We start from the raw sequence: 15,346 nt of genomic DNA, 5'->3' as shown, positions 1-15,346 counted from the left end.
CCTGGGCTAGATAATGAGTTGGAGACACAGCTGCACCGTCTCGAAATGAAGCAAAGCTGTGCAGGGAGAACATAAATTATTTGTGTTTGTATAACTATACAAGCTTTATCTTGGAAACTTGGTGCTGAGGTGGAAACTACAGTTGGGTATTTTGTGCTACTACCTGTGGGACGCTTAAAGGTGCTTTTCAGCATGTTGGACAAGCCATGGATATTTCCCAGTGTGGCATTTTTAAGTTTTTATTTAACTGAGAGTTAACGCCCACGTGCCAAGCTGTCAACTCACCCGTAATCTTCCACGTGCTCCTCATGACTAACCCAAGCCCCAGGTCACTGTGGGTACATTTCCTATGGTCTCAGTGTTCTGGGGTCAGAGCAAACCAGGAAAGCTCATGTTCCTCATTCCTATAAACTGCCCACAACACAGAGCCTCACTGAACATAGGTAGAAGAGGCTGCTATCAGCAACACACATGGAGACGTGCACCACAGGCCAGGCACCGTGCTGGGTCCCGGCGTGGCACAAGACCTCTGCAGTACTCAGCGCACACAGAGAAACCTGAGGGTTGATCATTTTCTTGGGAATCACATACCCAACGATGCAGGGACCACGATTCAAAATTAGACACCCAGCTTTGAATTTGTATCCTATGTGGTTTCCTGACTCATACTTTAGATTTTATCTGTGGGACCATTATTCAGTTGGATGCAGTCACGTCTCTTCGGTACATTACGGAAGAATGCCCTCATCCAGCTGAATGTTTTCATGGTATTCCGTGTTCTAGGTCACCCTGTGACAGCTTATTAGTGAAGAATACACTCTGCCCTCCTGCCTCTTAAGAGAGCGCTGTGCTCATAAGAGATGCTTTCAACTAGGGCACTTCACAAAGCGGCTGCCTCCGCCACCAAGACGGTAAGGAAAGCGGTGTGGTTCATGAGTCACTGCTTCCCTTTTCATGACTACAAACCAATGATCGCTCACCACCCTTGTGCCTTCAAGGAAGGTCAGCTCACACAATTCAAATGTAGCATTAAAACCCAGAATCCAGCTGTCTTACATACGATCATTGCCTGTTAAACTGTGATTCCTCCGTCAAGGGAGAACTTGACTTCCCATGTATACTGGTCCCCCTCTCCCCGCTTAGTGAATGAAGGAAGCAGGGAGAAGCTGAAGTTTTCCCCTCTCTGCCACCTCAGTGAAACACTCGCCCCTCCTGGGTGCTCCAGTGTGCGTTGCAGCTTACCAGTGTTTGTCTTTCCTGACTCAGGTTCCTCTTAGGAACTGTGAAGATGGTGTGATCTCGGGGTGAATACATGGCTTTGAATGAGAGGCAGAAATGAGGGCCGTGTGACGTGTTCACACACATTTTGTCGGTCTCCTAGCAGCTTCAATGGCTCTCTCTGTTCCCACCTCACTGATGAGCAGACACCAGCCTGCCCCATGTTGACGTGTGATGATGAGTGACCCAGCCAAGACCTCAACGTTTTAGGGTCTACAAGCCTTGGACACTATTCCCTGGTTTTCTGTAGTTCCTTAGCAGATGTAGAAACTGTTCTCACAGCCTTTTACGAAAGCCAAGGGTTGTTCTTGTCCTAAGCAGCTGGACCCAGAAAATGGGTAGATTTAGGTTTTTTCCTTTCTGCTCTTCAGCCCCATTAGCAGCCTCTTGGCCCCATCCATGCACTCTTTCAGTTAAAGTCTTAGACTGACAAGTGCTAGAACCCCGCCAAGTCACAAGACGTTGACATTGAGTCTTGTGTGTGTAGAGCATGCTGGCTGCTTCCCTTCATTGTAGAGATTTGGGAAAGTAAGAGCTGTGGGGTTTGGGTAAAATGCCTGAGCAAATTGAATGTGAAAACATGGTTGTGTCGGTGAGAACTGAGCAAGGCAGGAGGTGTGTGTACCTGGGCAATGAGGAAGTAAGCGAGAGAATGTGCGTAGGCGGCCCGTGTGCTTGGCACAAAAGAGGCCTTAGAGAGCTTGCTGGCTGGGACGGGCTGTGTAATTAAAACAGTTGAACAGATCTTATTAACAGCAGGGTGGTGTTCTCTGAAGGCCTACAGGGGAATGCAGAGAGAGTAAGAGAGCTGGAAATGTCTTTGGACACAAGGATTTTCACAAACAGGTAGGCTGAAGAGCATAGAGTCCAGGCAACAGTTCATAAATTTAAAAATGTGACTTTCTTTTATACAGTACTGGTCAAAGGAGGGATTCTAAATTTCGCAGACTAATGGATGTTACCCCACTGTAGAACACAGGACCAACGTTAATCTGTTATTTTCAATAATTGTGGCACTGGCCTTTTATGTTTGGCTCTCTGGCGAGACCTCCCACCGTTTATCCCTCTGCTGTTGGGGAGGAAAAAGTTAGGGAGAGGAAGACGCAATCAGAGATCCCTTCTCAGAGGTGTTTGAAGGTTTGAGGCCTTCAGCTCGGGACAGCTAAGGCAGGCTGACATATTTGTCCTGCACTCACTGACCATGTGCCCATGACAGTCCCTGGTGAGCACTGAGCTCAGGGTGATCAATGAAGTGACAGGGAAATAAGGGTGACCTCTTTTATGGTGGAACTGAGTGGCCCCAGAGCACTGTCCAATGTCTGCTAAGAGAAAGACATGCCACTGAACGGGTCTCTAGGAAGTGATTTCGGCAACAGAGCCAAGGGATGAAAAGGAATATAGAGTGATGGGGGAGTTAGGAATGAGGGCTCCAGGCAGAAAGGAGAACCAACCGTTTGTTGGGCCTGTAGAGGAGGCCCTTGAATAGTGGTTCCCAACTTTCTGAATCCTGTGACCCCCTTAGTCCAGTTCGTTGTGCCATGTGACCCCTAATCATGAATTATTTTCCTTGCTACGTAGCAGCTGCAGTTTTGCCGCCATTGGAGTCCTAAGTAAGTGTCTGATACACAGATGGTCTTAGGCCAGCCTGTGAAACAGTCATTCACCCCTCCCATGGAGGAGTCACAGCCGACAGGTTGAGAACCACTGCCCTAGAGTGCGGGGCGAGTTCAGCATTAGAGGGTCACCATGAAGGCAGTACAAAGGGCGCCTCCATTTCAGAAGCCTCTTGGAATCTCTGGATACGCCCCTGGGAAGTTTCCAGACGCTTAGGAGCACCCCACCCTAAGCCACTGCTTGCCACTTCCTGTTCCTATGGTTGTCCCTTGGTGAGGGGAATAAACAAAGGCTGGGAAAGCACTTGACAGGGGATCTGAAGCCAGCCCCTTTCAGGTGCCCCTGAGGGTGACAGTGGCTACCCTGCTATGAGAGGACACAGCTGCTTCTACTGCGGCTCACAGGGCCAGGGCGATGAGACCAGAGAAGGGGCACTGTGACAGACAGACAAGGTGGTTGGGTGGTTAACTCTAAAAAGAGAAGCCCACAAAGCTGGACTGCAGCCTTCAAGGGAGTGGGGTGCACAGATTCCCACAGTCCAACCTCAGGAAGGTTGAGACCTCTGGTCAAAGGGGGGACAGTCCTGCACCCCCTTACTTGCAGACCCCACGAGCACCCCATTTACTATTGTACCTCCAGTTTCCACTTCCCGTTCTGTTTATTTGAAGTGCACTGCCTCGGCTTGGGAAGAAGTGAACTTAGACCTTGGAGCCTTGTTGGGGTGGGAGCTAAAAGGAAGTCCTGTGGAGCCCAAAAGTGTTGTGTCAACACTGGTTCTGAGCGTCTAATCTTTTACTACCTGTAGGGACAGGTGGATGGAGTTGTTGCTGGCAGGGAAGGCCAGATTCTTTCAAGGTTACGATTGTGCAATAGCGAATGCCTTTTGAAGCTGGGGGTGGGGGTGGTCAGAGCAGCAGCTCTCACGGCAGTGGGTCAGAGCAGCTCACAGCGCTCTTATACATGGGAGCTTATTCACTGGACTATCCCAGGTGATTTCTGCGCAGCACAGAGCATAGAGCACGTAAAGCTGGGTCTCCAGAGAGCAGCCATTACTCTTAGGCTAAGCATTTCTCTTCAGTGAGGAACCCCAACACCTTCTCTTTAGAGTTTTCCTGAGGTGCTAGTCTAAAGCACTTGCTTTAACAGCTCTTTTTAAACAGTGCCTTTGTTTAAATATCCAACGGGAAAGATGAGAGTAATTTTTCTCCATCCAATAAGAAGGGGCAGTAAGTGGCCCTCCACCAGGTTGCAACGGCAAGGCTGTGCTGAGCTTGCGTCTGGGACTGCAACCAGACAAGGGGAAGTTTGAGAAGTTGGAGGTATTTTTAGCTGATCAGGCCTGCTGTGAAACTGATCCCTCCCATAGTTCCAATGGGCGTGCTTTTCACTCTGAATGTGTTACCTACCGATTCAGACACCCATGAAGAGGGTATGCGTTGTTCAAGGGTGATTGAGAAGCAACTTTCAAACCCACATGTGCGGGCATGGTGTCCTGCATCCCTCCATTCTGCCAAGTGTGTGGTGTGACCAGAAACCCTATTGCAGAGCTATGGTTTACTCCAAAAACTCTCCAAGGTGGAGGACTCCTGTTTCAAAACCATTGGTGCCTTCCCATTCATTCCTCTGTCTGCTTTGAGGCCCTGCTGGGGGAATGGTGGACCTGCTCAATACCTAAGCAACAAGGAGTTAACTCTAACGTTCTACGCATAAAGTACAACTCCTTAGGTGGTCGGGCAGGACCCTCCCTGGAACCTCTGGGCAGTCTCTAAGGTCACTTTCGATGGTGAGAGGACTCTTGCAAGTAACCAGAAAAGCATAAATTCCCACCTGAGGTTTTACTACCCTTTTTTATTTGCATGGTAGCTAGCCCTGCCGGCCACCCCAGCCTGTGGTACTGTGGAGTAGCGCTAGAAGAGGATCAGGAAGCTCTAAGCCCTGCCTCTTCCCCAACTGTCCACCTCTCCCCACATGTGGAATCCACAGCCCCACTGCTTCCAGACTAAGCTTTGAGCACACTGGAGTCGTACGTACATTATCTTCTTGTTCCCCCTCTGTGAAGTGCTAGAAGCCCTCCTCCCAGGTGGTTGTGCACTTGGGTGTGTGTGTGTGTGTGTGTGTGTGTGTGTGTGTGTGTGTGTGTGTGTGTGTGTGTGTGTGAAGGGCCTGCCTGGTGATTGGCCTTTTCTAGAAAGGCTAAGTCATAGATGCCTGTTCTAGGCGTGGAGTTCAGTTACTGTCCTCTCCCTCTCCAGACTGTTGCCAAGTGGCAGATACCAAGTAACTAGAATGTTCTCATAGAGATCCAGGCCAACGGAGGACAAGCTGGAGCAGCCAGAGGTTGGGACTGGGAAGCCTAGTTAGGCCACGAAGTCCTTCTTTTTCCTCCACCTCCTTCTCTATGCACGGAAGGAAAGGCAGCCTTCATCACAGCAGGGAAAGGAGCCACCCTGGGTCAAGGAGTATTGTACAGGAGCCAGCCTCTCCCTGGGATGAAGATGTTAAGGAATAAAGACAGGCTTGTAATAGTGGAGTCAGACCCAGCCTCTACCTGCTTGCCTTTCCCTGAAGGTGACCTCCCTCTGGGACTCCCTATGCTCTGCCTGTATTGCTTCCTACTCTTGGGTGTTTCTTACAGGCCCAGCCCTCTGCTGTCAATAACCAGCAAGTCAGAAACTGCTGCTGCCGACACTCCTCACCCCAGACCCACTGACTGCCCAGGGATTCTGCTTGGTTTTCAGTAGGAGAGAAGTGTTCATGTACTGAGCTTTGAGCTTATACCCTCTTTGGCATTCCCATGGAGTTGATATAGTTCTGGGTGGGAGCCCTATTGCCTCCAGTTTAGATGGCTTTAATTTCCCACTGCATTGGCTGTGTGAGGCTGCCACCTGGTGGCCGGTACTTAAGCTGTGTGTAACTTGCTTCCTGCTCTGAAGGGATGCTTCCACAGTGACCTCTGACACACTCACTTTACACACATCATTCCAGGTTAAGGACTTAGCATTTCTGCTTTGGCGATACAATGTGTATTTTAGTTTCTGACTTCGGAGTCACTTTCCATACGCCTTTCTACACTGCTCCGGACCAGTCTTTCTGAAAGGCAAACCAGTTCTTTCCTGGCTGTCCAAGTTCCAGGTTCTAGCCGAGCTCCCAGGAGATATGCCAGGCCCCTCTGCCCCACAGTGCGTTCCCCTTCCACTTAGCTGGCTGATGACCATGCCTGTGACAGTCATCACAGGTACAGGCCCCCAACCCCATCGGCTTCCCTCTTACCAGGCCTGGCTCACGTCCCTCAGCTCCTTTTTTGGAAGAAAAAGAAAGAAACAGAAAGCCAAATGGCTGGAAGGAGAAGAGGGAGGGGGAAATCTGAGAGGATTTAACAACTGTATTCTAATCTGATGTTTTGTTCTTCACAAGCTACTTGAAAGTAGAGACTGCCTTTTGTCTCTGGGTCCCTATGTAACAGGATCCTGCCTGGCATCTGACCATTGCATGCTGGGCTGGCATGGGGAGGAATAAAGAGAAGAGGTCTTCTTTGAAGCGATGGAGCTTAGAAAATCTTAGCGGGTGCTCATGGGGCTGAGAGACTGCTGGGAGTAGGCGGGTTGCTGAAGCTCTGATGAGCAGTGCTCACCGACCTCTCAGTATTGCACAGACGGTGTCCACACGCACTCCCACTACTGGCGGGCTCCTCTGTTTGAAACTTTCCTTGTTCAAACCCCTTCCTGGGCCCCCAACAGATGACAAAGCTACCTGTGGTCTATCCCCAGACTTGAGGACTTAGCAACAATTGGATGACGACACGCTCACTTGATACACTTCTGGGGGTTCTGCAAGTGTTCAGTTGAACCTCTCCGAGGATAAAGCCTAGAGTGGGTCCACCATAGGAACCCTCAGTAGAATTCGGAGCACACGATACGGGAGCCATTCAGTACAGGAGAGTGACAACAGAGAAGAGAATCACAAGGCAGCTTGTGACTGATGGCTAAGGGGATGTAGTGGCAGCTAAATACCTTTAGAAGGTGCCTATAGAGAACACCTATAAGAGGTGCCTTTCTCCTGTAAGGACCTCACTCCAGACCCGTCCTGCAGTCTGCCCCCTCACAGCTGTCAGGCGTCACACCCGGTAAGGGGTTAGCCTTCCTAAAAAGATCTTGGACTCCAAGCTGCAGATAGACTGCAGCAAATGCCGTGTGTACTTTGGTACACGTGGGTGCCAGTCAGCCCTTCCCATCCATCTCCCTTCCCTGTCAGACCGGTTCCTTAAATTTTTATGTAAACAGCCCCGAGGCCACAGTAAAGCTTCCAGTGCTGTGGGCAAAACCAGCTACTTCCTCTCCTAGTTAAGCACCCTTCTGTGGCTGCCATCTCTGAGTGTGACCCGCCTCCACAAGGACCCTGTCTCTCTCTGTAGCCAAAGCACACAATGTCTGGCGCACACTGTGGACTTGAAAGAAGGGTGCGGGGGGGTGGGGGGAGCCAGGGAGCGTTGCTTGATTTGACACCATCAAAGACTGACTGCTGTCAGTCCAGAATGGGTTTGGGGAATTTTTATAGAAGTTGTTAGAACTGGACAGCAAAAGTTCTTTACATTTAAAAAATAAAAGTTTTGTTGTTATTGTTGTTGTTGTTGTTGTTTTAAAAAATACAAAACAGACTTTGAGGCAGAAGAGCTCAGTGTCCAAGCTTGCCGCCGACTCAGCGTGTGTCTGGAACAGACTAGGAGGGGAGAAGCCCAGTATGGGCAACAGTTGTCTTCATGACAGAGGGCTCTTCTTAAAGAGGCAGAGTGCCCTGGGGTTGCTAGATCTCACCATTGAAAGGCCTTAGGCACACTGGGTCGAGTGTCTGGCAGCCAGCGTGTGCGGCTGACTCTTAGAAACCACCAGAGCCTTCATATTTGGCAAGGATAACACAAGGTCATCTCTTTTCCCCTCCACTTTGGGTCTCAGCTAGGCCAGGCTGGCCTCAGACTTACTATGTTGTAACTGAGTCTAGCCTTGAACCCCGAATCCTCCTCCCCACTCTTCCCAAAGTGTTAGAGATTCTGGGTGGGCCAGTGTGTGTGTGTTACTTCAGAGCCACCTTTTTAAAGCACAAGGTGCCTGTCCTGTGGCCCTGCCTTCATTTTCTGTAGAGCTATTCATCTTGCTGTCCTTCATGTAGCCCTCTGGCCTTGGCCTTGAGACCACATTGCTTAGGCCATAGCAACCCCTCAGCCACAGGACTCTTCTCTAAGACAAAGACTTTCCTTCAGGTGCCACCTCCAGCCTGGCTCTGTGCTGTCCTTTGGTCCACTGTCCTCATGACTGTAATGACCTGGGAAGCAGCAGCACGCAGGCAGCAGGTGGACCTCCTGAGCTGAGTCACCGCCCTGGGAACAGTGCCCTGATGAGGCCATCCCGGGCTAACTGGGTCCTCTCCATCTGGCCTAAGAGGCTGTGAGAGCCCCTTGAGTGCAACAGAGATGGCAGAGAAAATGGGGATTTTCTGGCAGAACACACAGAAGGTTTTCCCACAATTACAGCTATGGTCCATGGTCAGTCATCTTACTTCAGCACTCCAAAATTATCCACTTAGAGATGTCCTTTAGAAATAGAAGTGAAGGAATTTTAAAATGGTGTTCTGTTTGAACTTGGAGCTTAAGAGAATGGAAGAACATTCCGTGTGTGACATGGGGAGAGATACAAGCCACTTGATATTCTATAAACAATGTGAAAATGAGGATCAGGCTAATGGGGCCTGGGCGGGCTAGGTGGACAACCACGCACACACGTGTGGAGGCCACTTTTTGCTCACCATCCTTACGCCTTTGAGACAGGGTCTATCAGTTAAGTGGCCAGCAGACTTGTGAATCCACCTGCCCCGATGATGGGGTCACAGGGATCCTCGGCCACACCTCGCTTTCTGTGTGGGTGCTGGAGGTTCGAGCTCTGGTCCTTGCGCTTATGGAATAACAGCTCTTACCCACTGAGCCATCTCCCCAGCCCTGGGTTCATTCAGGGTTTTTTTTGTTTGTTTGTTTGTTTGTTTATTTTGGGTTGTTTATTAGTAGGCACTCTTGACAGTTGCTTTAAAAAGCCCGGGTGCTTACCATGTATTCCCAAAGCAAAAGAAGAAGAAGAAATAATCCTTTAGAAAGTTTTTTTTACAGATACTTAGCTTATTCACCACACCAGGGGACAGAGATGGTCTCAGTCTATACCAGATCTTCAGCCATAAAGTAACTCCTCTCTTCGCCTGAGACTCGAGCAGCAAAAGAAACCATGCTGCTCTGACGGACCACCCACCCGCTCGTGTCAGCCAATCAGAGCCTTCCAAAAACAGCACAGAAAGCACTCATGACTGAACAGTGAGTGTTAGGAAGCATTACTAACTTTCTTGCAATAAAGCCATTTTAAAAGTGCCTGATGTAAATGTTTCACCAGATTAACTGTGGTGTACCCCTGGGGGCTCCTGGAAAGGGGGAAAATAGACAGGCTCTTGCTTTCCAAGTATTGAGGTTATTTTAACTATGGAAGGTTAAGTTCTTTTCGGCTTCTGACCACATACACACCCATGTGAGCAGTCAGTTCTGCTGATGGAGAATGTCCCCGTCGTTGTCTTCGCCAATCCTCCTTCAGCTCTGAGTGTTTGTGCTTAACTGATGACCAGACTGGGCCCCGCCACAACTTTGAGCTGCTTCTCCAAACTTAGACACCAGGTTGCAAAAGCAGTGTTGACCATGGTTTGTCCGTGGGCTGGGGTTTGCTCCTTATTTTTCTGTTTGCCTTCTGTGTGCATAAAATACAAGAATGGCAGGGAGGTTTCCTAATCTCCCGTTCCCTCCCTCCTCCTCCCCCTCCCCCTTCCTTCTCCTCGAGGTGCTGGGCATAAAACCAGCACAGGAAAATGAGGCAAATTCTAATATCCAGAGCCAGACCGGATTCCTCAACCTTTGATTTCAGGTCGTGCACAGTTAACCACGGTTGGTGAAGTTTGAGGGCAGTCAGTTCTGTAGACTTCTGTCTCCAGACACACTGAACTGGAGGAGTGCGGTCTGCGGGAGAATGGACTCATTAGAAGGAAAGGGGCTCCATTCTTTATCTTGGGACCCAGGAGAGAATGGGCCTGTTTTTGCATAGAGATTACAGAAGAGCCAGTCGTGTTGGTCACATGGCATCAGTGAGCATTGGGCACAGACGCCCAGGTGGCGTTCTGTGTAATTGCACCATACAAAGAGGCCTCCTTAGAGTCTTGGAACTTAGGCACTGATGGGTTAAAAGGCAAAGGCTCCAACAGGCATGGGTTTGTTTATCTTGCCTTTCTTAAGTTGAAGCCAATGTTCTTAATGGTTTTGAATGATTCGGAAGTCTCCTTTCTTGGCACAAGGACTTTTCAGACATGGGCTGAAATCTCTTCAGGTAAAGTTCGAAGCAGAACCCATCCTCATACTCAGTGTCATTGGTAGAATCATCTCAATTTGGAGAGGCGGAAAACTATGAAAAATGGCTGGCTGGCTTGCTTGCTTCAGACAAAGGCCAGCATCGGGAGGCTTTAGCCTGCCAGGGGTCATGGATTTGGGAGAGGAGCTAGTCCCAGACAGGCCTCTGGGTCTAGTGCCTAGGACTCCCGGTCCAAACCGCAGAAGAGGCTCCTGCCTGTCCTTGGCTTTTGCTGGAAGAGACAGCTTGCCCTTTGAGGAACATTCTGGGTGGAAAAGGAAAGCTTCATTCAGTACAGAAGGGAACAGACCTGTGTGTGCTATGAGCAGCCTTTTCAAACGTCTATGAAGGGGTTACCCATGTGTTTCCCATTTATTAGCTCTTGGGGAGAGAGAGACAGAGTGAGAGTGTGTCTGTCCCTCTGCCAGAATTGGACTCCACATACCTTTTGTGGGTTTTCCCTTTAGATGAGAGCTTATGTCACAGTAGTTCTTAACAAAACAGACCTTCCCACAGGAAAAAGAATTGAGCAGTGTTCTCAGAGCTGTACTGCAAGGCCTGAGTAGATACCATATTTAGAAGATGCTCTGGACACTTGGAAGTGCCCACTGGGGGAGATAAAGCAGAGGGGGAAATCTGGAACAGTGTGAGCTGAGGGCAGCCCTGGGACTCACCCCTTGCTCCTCAACTGAGGCCTCCAGGAGTCAGCCTGCAGGAAGAACAACTCATTCCCTCCCTCATAAACCTAGGGGAGACCGGCCACCCCTGCTGTGCTGAGGAACTTGTAGTACAGGCCTAATGGAGAGGCTCCAGGAGGCACCAAACCACAGGCAGAGCCACAGCACACAACCAGGGAAACCTGTGCGGCACGGTGAGGTAACCAGGGAAACCTGTGCGGCACGGTGAGGTTAGGCATCCATCACACTGGCACCCAGCCCCAGCCTTTCTTTGTAAGACGGCGTAACGCTCGCTGCCTTTATTTGTATAAGAACAATAACCGGAGCCAAGAGATTAATTTGTCTAAGGAGAAAATCAAGTCAAAGACATGGGATTTGTACCCCACATCTCTGCCACGAAGCTGTCCTGTGAGTAAATCCTAGGCCTGACCTTGTAGGTAAAACTTAAAAAAGCTGTGCCTCGTGCCTTACAGTGTTCTTTCTCATGAAGGCCTTATGTCCCTGTCCCCAGCATCTGCACTGTCTAAATGTCTTAACCAGGTCATTTATTTTATGGTAAGTTTGTTTTTAAAGAAAAGACCGGCTAAAAAGATGAGCTTGGCAAGGGAGCTGCCCATGAGTCCATTGCAGCCTTTCCTGGAATCCTCTTCCTGGAAGCAGAGTTTGTCTGTGACACAAAGAAGTGAACCAGCAGGAGCCACTCAACCTAAGTCTTCCCTGGGTTCTGTTTGTGTTTTTTTCCATGAGTGTGTGCATGCACACACACGTGCTTCATGCATCTCTAGGCCAGAAGAGGTATTGAACCTAGCCAGTTGTAAACCACCTGACTTGGGTGCAGAGAACTAATTACGGGCCTGAAGGTAGCCAGTGCTCTTAACTGCCGAGCCATCTCCAGCCCTACCTTGTGCTTTGTTGTTGTTGTTTTGTTTTGTTTTGTTTTGATTTCCTGCAGTAGGGCCTTAGCATGACCATGGCTGCCAAGTGGACAGATTTGAGTTGGAGGCTCTGCCTGCTCTCTGTCCTGGCTTCCCCTTCCTCCACCATTTTTGTTTGGTTGGTTTGGTTTGCATTGTTGTTGTCGGGTGTTTGTTTGCTTGGTGAGGCCAAACGTCCTCACAGTTACAAGGGGTATCTCCTTGTCTTAGTTGGTGCTTTAAAGGTTGCTGCACGGTGAGTGCGGTTTGGGAGCTGGTGATGCATCGACTTCCTTTGCCATTTAAAAGGAGTTAGGAGACAGAACAAAAGCCAGTGTTGGGCTGAAGGGCCTCTGTAGGCTATCCTTCCATCTCCTCTCCTCCTCCCGCCAAGTCAAATCACTGACACCCTGCTCCAGCTCTCCCAACTCCCACCCTGTCAGTCTTACCTTTACCAGGACAAAGAACAGCACCCCCTTGGGAGCCTTACCCAGGCCCCACACACACTCTGTCCTGACCTGGGTCCTCTGTGGCAGTGTTTAGTCCTTCCCCTAATGCCATCCATAGTGTCTTCTGGTGGCTTGTAACCCCAGGGTGGCTAGCACCATGTTCTGCTCACTCCCGTCTTTGGCACAGAGCTTGCACCGGTTAGACCTCATGCAAAGCATAAACGTTCACTGCTTCTGACCTTCCTTCCCCTCATAAAATTCATGTTTCTTCTCGTCTCCTGCCTCTCCTCTTCCCAGATGACCTCTGGGTAAGATCGGGCAGATACACACATTGGTTCTCTCACACACCTCCTGACACCACGTTACCTCAGGACCCTGCAGGCCGACTTCCTAAAGACAGTGGTCCCCATTTGTCAGCCTTGACAACTCTCCCATTCCCTCCCTGCAGTTCCTTCCCCACCTGCCCAGGCTGTCCTCTGTGAGTCTAGCTCAGAGCCTTATCCTCCCAGAAGCAACTTCTGCCCAGTCCGTCAGCCACTCGGGTCCATCCACTCCAGAGTGCCGTCTGTGCTCTGACAGTGTGACACAAGCTCCAGCAGGGGTTCTGCCTCATGCAGTAGAGTTCATCCTGCAGTTTGATCTCAAGGTCAGGGTCAGACACGGTGCTGCGTTCTCTTCCTAGGTATTTTGCTGCTGTTCTCCAGCATTGCTGGTGAATGCCCTGGTTGATTGTTGGAGGTCTACTCTGGAGACGTAGAGCCTAAGACCAGGTTGCATTGCTATTGACTAATCTTTTTACAAAAGACATGGCATCTCCCTCTCTTGTGCATGGCTCACAGGGACTGTCACCTCCTGTGTTTGTCCATGGTACACCTTGTCTCTCTGTCTGGTACCTGTTCCTTTGCACTATTTATAATTGACTTAACACCGAACTCACTCCTCCAGCCCCTAGAGTACCACGAACAGGTGACGCTGTAGTAGGCCTGAGTGGGCGGGACGAAGTGGCCAGAGTACCTCCGTCTGTTTCAGATCTTAATCTCTCTTACCCAACTCTTGATCCCTTGTTTTGACATCCCTGGGCCTGGCCTCGACCTCCACAGAAACCTCCAGCGCTACCCACAGCCTTTGGTTACTAATGCCCAATCCTGTTGCAGTCATTCACCGATCTTATCCTGGTCGTATGCAGATACTTACAATGTAGATACGTATCTGTGCCAGCCACTCACATCAGGAAAGGGAGACATTTATTGAAAGCTGCCCGGGGTGGGGCGGGGGGAGGGGGGTGTACTAGAGAGAGGGGACAGAGAATTTGAGACAGTAGTACTGTGTAGTCCAGATGATCCTCCTGCCTCAGCAACTCAAGTGCTGGGCTTTCAGGTCTGTGCCATACATAGCTTTCTTGTTCTTAGTTTTCACAGCTCTCACAGTTAACCCTAAAGAAAGGGTTAAGCTTGCTCGAGGATGTGTAGCAGGCAGCAGAGGAGAGATTGACATGTGGATCTTTCTAATCCAGGGCTTACACTGTTTGTCCTTCTAGTCCCAGGCTAAAGGTGCCATTGTTTTGAGAGATCCCTTTATGACACTTGACAGAGGGCACCATATATATGTCCTGGCACTCAACAGGCTGACACTGAGGAGCAGGAGTGAAAGGAGAGGTCTTGTTGATAGGTCTGGTTCTGAGGTAAGCCCCCCCCCACCCCCCGCAGAGTCCAGATGCAGCCAGAGTTCCTTCCCTCAGTGGCTCTGCTCTCTTCTCCCTGGAGTGGGGAACATTGTGCCCTTAGATAGAACTTTAGTGAGCTGCCTTGACAGCAAGTTCTCAGGAGGCGACAGGGAGGTGGAAGAGAGACTGCCAGTGATCTGTCAAGCCAGATTCTTTTGTGTGAGGAAACTCACAGACTCCTGCAGTTTTCTTCACTGCAGAAACTGGGCATGTCACCCATCGGTGGCCTCCAAGGCTACAGGGCAGCGGCCATTGGGCTCCCAGGTTCTCTGGGGAAGAGGATGAATCACACCCACTCTGTAATTTCTGTAACTAGGTTTTCTCAGACACTGACCTAGGGGGCTCTTCCTGCTTAAATGCAGTAAACCACTTTGTAACACTGACTGTTCCAAGACCAGCTGCAGCAGGTGTGCCTGGGATGTGGGGACCCGGATACTTGCTGTAAAGTACAGGATCCCCTGTGGGACTCTGGTCCCTCTCCTTAGGCCTGTGACCACACGAGTTTGGAAGCTGCTAGTAGTTCATGGTGCCACTGGTTACTGGCTGCGCTTCGGATTTCGCCTTGTGCCGGTCTTGACACATCTTCCTCCTCCCTACCTTAATTCTGAACCTGGGTCACCCGCCCCAAAGGCTGTTCTGTGGTTAACACAGTGATAACATAATCACGACTGCTTCTCACGATTTCTTTACGAGCCAACATCTCCAGACTTTAGTCCCAGTGCTCAACAATCTTCCCCAACGGAGACTCCATTCTTGAAGGGTGTGAGCCACAAGACATTGTGAGGGTGATGGATAGAACAGGAGGTCATTGCGGTGAGTCAAATCAGCCAGACTCAGAAAGTAACTCGTATTTCATGGTTCCTGACATATTATAAGGGCTCTAAAGTGAAAACCAAAACTAAACAATGGGATGTGGTAGCATACGTCTTTAAGCCCAGCCACAGGGGAGGTTGAGGCAGGCGGATCTTCTGCACTGTGGACCAGTCTAGTCTCCAGAGCTAGACTCCATCCAGGACGGCTAGGAGTCCACAGGGAAACCCTGTCTGGGATATCCAAAACAAGCAAGCAAATCAAGATCTAATGCGAACATTTACACAGGAGACTCAGAAAGAGAAGGGAAGTGTTTGGGAAGTGGGTAGGGAAGGAGAGAAGGGTGGGTGGGAAGGAGGGAAGGGTGGGTGGTGAGTGCTGGCCACATACTTACACCATGTGTGGGGAGGTGGATAAAGACCTGGCCCACACCACCCTGCTTCCACGATGAGCTTTGAGG

This window comes from Rattus norvegicus, chromosome 4 (genome assembly GCF_021556685.1).
Source record: "Rattus norvegicus strain SHRSP/BbbUtx chromosome 4, alternate assembly SHRSP_T2T, whole genome shotgun sequence".
NCBI classification, from domain to species: Eukaryota; Metazoa; Chordata; class Mammalia; order Rodentia; family Muridae; genus Rattus; species Rattus norvegicus.
The sequence above is the reverse complement of the archived record's forward strand: the minus strand, read 5'-3'. Positions refer to the sequence as shown.